Genomic DNA, 4,693 nt, shown 5'->3' with positions numbered 1-4,693 from the left:
AAGTGCTTCACCAATGAGCTGCAGCCCTAGCCCTATAATTTATTCCATGACACAAATTTTAACTTTATTCCCCCAGAAATGACTGAACAAATCATTGTCTTCATGACTTTTGGTGGAAACTTAAAATAACTATGCTGAGCTGGATGAATGGAAGTAAGTTTTCCAAGGAATCTCCATACTTTTCCATATTGGTGGCACCAATTTGCAGTTCCTAAAGTGTAATCTCGCTTCATAGTTTACTTACTCTTGGAAAGTCTTTAGGACTTGGATGGAACCAGATAAGGTGGTGTTCACTTATTTTCTTTTTGTATTTTATTCTATTTTTTAATTAAATTATTTATTTATTATAATTAATTATACACGATGGAAGAATGCAATTCATTTCATATTACACACATAGAGCACAATTTTTCAAGTTACTGATTGTACACAAAGTATTTTCACGCCATTTGTGTCTTCATACATGTACTTTGTGTAATGATGCTAACTATTCCACCATCAATCCTACCCCCTTCTCCCCTTCCTTCCCCTCCCTCCCCTTTGCCCTATCTAAAGTTCCTCCATTCCTCCCATGCTCCCCACATTGCCATTATGAGTCAGCAACCTCATATCAAAGAAAACATTTGGCTTTTGGTTTTGGGGGATTGGCTTGCTTCATTCAACATTATGTTTTCCAACTCCATCGATTTACCTGCAAATTCCATGATTTTATTCCCTTTAATCCATTGTGTATATGTACCACAGTTTCTTTATCCACTCATCTACTGAAGGGCATCTGCATTGGTTCTACAGTTTAGCTCTTGTGAATTGTGCTATAAACATTGATGTGGCTGTGTCCCTGAAGTATGCTGTTTTTAAGTCCTTTGGGTATAGACCGAGGAGAGGGATAGCTGGGTCACATGGTGGTTCCATTCCCAGTTTTCCAAGGAATCACATACTTTCCATATTGGCTGCACCAATTTGCAGTCCCTCCATCAATGTATGAGTGTGCCTTTTCCCCCACATCCTCACTAACACTTACTGTTGTTTGTATTCTTCATAGCTGCCATTCTGACTAGAGTGATATAAAATCTTAGTTTTGATTTGCATTTCTCTAATTGCTAGAGATTTGAACATTTTTTCATATGTTTGTTGATTGATTGTAGATCCTCTTATGAGAAGTGTCTGTTCAGTTCTTTGGCCAATTTATTGATTGGATTATTTGTTTTTTTTAAGGTTTTTGAGTATTTTATATATCCTAGAGATTAGTGCTCTATCTGATGTGCTTGAGGTAAAGATTTGCTCCCATTCTGTAGGCTCTCTATTCACTTCACTGATTGTTTCTTTTACAGAGAAAAAGCCTTTTAGTTTGTATCCATCCCATTTATTGGTTCTTAGTTTTAATTCTTGTGCTATAGGAGTCTTATTAAGGAAGTTGGGGCCTAATCCCACATGATGGAGATTAGGGCCTACTTTTTCTTCCATTAGGCTCAGGGTCTCTGGTTTAATTCCTAGGTCCTTGATCCAACATTATGTTTGGGTTGAGGGTGTTCACTTATTTTCAACAATCAGCCAACATGATGGCCAGCCTGTGTTGTCTTCTCCATCTGGTCTATAATGAAGCAGAGGGGGAAAGTCTACAAATAGAACAAGCTCTGCTGTTTTCTTTTGAGGAGGAGGAATTAACAATCTATCAGAAACTCAGAAGGAAAGGAGGAATTTAAAAGTAATTTGATCTTGACCTCCGCAGGGAATGAGAAAGAGGAACTTAGCAGAGATGTACAGGTATAAAGTGAAGCGTTTCCATGACCCATTCCCCCGTGCCAGATTTCAAGTCACATCATTAGTGTACCTTCACTGTTAATCTCAAGGACTGCAGGGAACATTCAAACACAGTCATAGTCAAATACAAGAATAACTGTCTTCAGCTCAGCATGCTCAGGAGGCTCAGACAGGAAAATCTCGAGTTCTAAACCAGCCTCAGCAATGGCCAGGCACTAAGCAACTTAGTGAGACCCTGTCTCTAAATAAAAAAATACAAAATAGGACTGAGGATGTGGCTCAGTGGTCGAGTGCCCCTGAGTTTAATCCCCCACACCTAAAAAAAAAAAAAAAAGAATAACTTCCCTCTATAGTGTTAGCTAGAAAGCACTCAGTGTGATCTAGGACTTTCAGAGATGGAGGGTTAAACCCAGACAGACTGGCTCCCAAGTTCATGCTCTCAGTCACTGTGTTGTCACATGTGTTAACTTACATGTAGTTCTTGACCCAGTGGTTCTGTGCGTGGCAGATGTTGGCATCATAAACAGAGGAAGAAGACATTCATAGTACCTGAGAACACATGCTTTGGTGGGCAGTGTCACTTTGTGCCTAACACCAAAAAGGGGAAAGCCCGAGGAGGAGGGCAAGTCCTGACCAGGCGCAGAAGCCCTACACCCAGCTGTGGCTAGGACTAGGCTTCCTGGTTTCGTGTATCAGGAGACCCTCCTTCTTGGTTTTAGGTTGAATGTGATTTCTGTCACTTCCTACCAAGAGTTCTAGTGGCTGTGTTGCACAAAAATGGATTAATCACCTACTGCATGCCAGGTGCTCTACCAGTCATTAGAATCAGGCTGAGGAGTGGCCGAAAAGACAGCTGGTTCATCCGCAGCTTTCATTTGAAATGATGGGTAGAGCCTGGAGGGGCATAACACATTATTTCAGAAATCAAGGAGGTTCTTGCAAATAAATGGCTAAAAATTATTTTTGGGGCCTCTTATCTAGGGGCAGAGTCTGTTTTTCCATTCCTGGCATCTGGGACTTGGCATGTGACTTGCTTTGTGGAGGACATCTTCTCACAATGGGCCTCACACTATGATCTGGTGAGATCGAGACCCTGTGCAGAGCAAGGCAGAGAAAGACCTCCAGGGTCATGTCCCTGTAAGATTAGACTTGACCCTGAGAAGCTTCTCGAAAGCTCTTTAGGCAAACAAGAAGTAGAACAGACACCCCTTCAAGAAGCTTTGATGGGGGCCGGGACTGTAGCTCAGCGGTAGAGCACTTGTGAGGCCCTGGTTAGATCCTTAGCACCACATATAAATAAATAAAATAAAGTTATCGTGTCCAACTACAACTAATAAATAAATAAATAATGAAAAATTTTTAAAAAATTTAAAAAAGAAGAAGCTTTGAATCAACTGATGAGACAATTGCAAAGAAAAGACCCAAATGCTTTCTTTTAATTTCTATTGCTACTGGCTATTCCACGAGCATTAAACACCCCTTGGATTTCAGTACCATGAAAGAAAAGATCAAGAACAGAGATTTCAGTCCATGGAAGAACTAAAGGATAACTTCCAACTAATGTGCAACAATGCTGTGATTCATAACAAGCCAGAGACCATTTACTGTAAAGTTGCAAAGAAGCTTTTGCACTCAGGAATGAAAATTCTTAGCTAGGAAAGAATCCAGAGCTGAAGGAGAGCATAGACTTCACGGCAGACTTGCAGAAAACTCAAAAGCAGAAAGAACAGCTGCCTGGCAGAGTAGGGAGGACAGAGGCTACCAGCCATGGCAGGGGGGGGGCGGGCTCTGCAGACGCCAAAACCCAAGCCTTCAAAAGTCCCAATAAGGACCATACAAAGAAAGACTCAGATGTGCTTAAGATAGTGGAGAAGCAGCGCCTCCAAAAGGGAAGAGGAGCAGACTGACCGGTCTGTCCAAGACTCAGGTGGGAGCTGACCCAGCGGCCAGCCAACTGTTAGTGCCAATTTGAAAGAAGAAAACCAGGTGGAACAGGAGCCCTGGGACTTCTCCACCATGTGGCTCTCCTTGTAGGAGAACCAGGCGACTGCCCTGTGAGACTGGGAAGGCTAGCGGGAGGCTTCCCTCTGCAGTGAATGCCTTGCAGCTGTTCCAAGGGCATGAACGGAACAAAGTGACCCCAGTGTTATACTCAATTGTGGACCCCACGGTTCTCATGCCCCACATTACGACTCCACATTGGCAAACATCCCTCAGGATGAGCCTGATTTAATCTACTCAACCCCTGGGAAGACTCTGACCTTCCAAGTGATTTCAGCAGCCGTGAATCTTTGGCCACATGCCAAGATAATCCATCTGTGAAGGCAGATAGTTTACTGGATGTTTCAACAGAAGGAGGGCAGGAGTCGAGACATCACTGCCTCAAGAAGAAGGCCAGGTTAGGACCCTGGATTACATAAGTAGAGCCAGCAGGCATTTTGCGCTCATGACAGGCTTGCAGCACTGCAAGCAGGAACACCCTGGTGCTCCAGGTGAAGTGCGGTCCTGAAGAGGCCGAAGTGTTTCCGAGAAACACCAGGAGATTGCTGAGGGAGCTCCAGGAAGCTTAGAACAAGCGACCAAGTACCAGACCCCCTCCCAGTATAACCTGTCCCTTGGGTCTATGATACAGAGAAATGCACCTCGCCAAACAGGTGACTAATAATCTTGAAGAACTTGCCCAGCAAGTAACTCCAGGTGCCTTGTAAGCATGCATGGAGTTGAAAAAGCAATGGGGATTTCCATTCCTTCCCCATTGTAGAGAACAATTGCGCAGATCACACGGAAGGTTATGAAGGAGCAGGGACCTGAAGCCACTGGTATTTGATTATATATTATGTACATTTTTTTTTCATTCTGAACTTGGAAATGCTTTTGAAAATATCTTAACTATTTGTAGATTGTGCTTTTAATTAAACTTTGCAACAGTTAA

General features: G+C 42.8%; 1 pseudogene; it reads left to right on the top strand.

Annotated features, from left to right (window-relative positions):
• Nucleotides 1–1,158: 1,158 nt before the first annotated feature.
• On the top strand, nucleotides 1,159–4,693 carry LOC101973562 (bromodomain-containing protein 7 pseudogene; annotated as a pseudogene).

This window comes from Ictidomys tridecemlineatus, chromosome 13 (genome assembly GCF_052094955.1).
Source record: "Ictidomys tridecemlineatus isolate mIctTri1 chromosome 13, mIctTri1.hap1, whole genome shotgun sequence".
NCBI classification, from domain to species: Eukaryota; Metazoa; Chordata; class Mammalia; order Rodentia; family Sciuridae; genus Ictidomys; species Ictidomys tridecemlineatus.
Note: the sequence above shows the minus strand (reverse complement) of the source record. Positions and strands in the feature narration are given on the sequence as shown.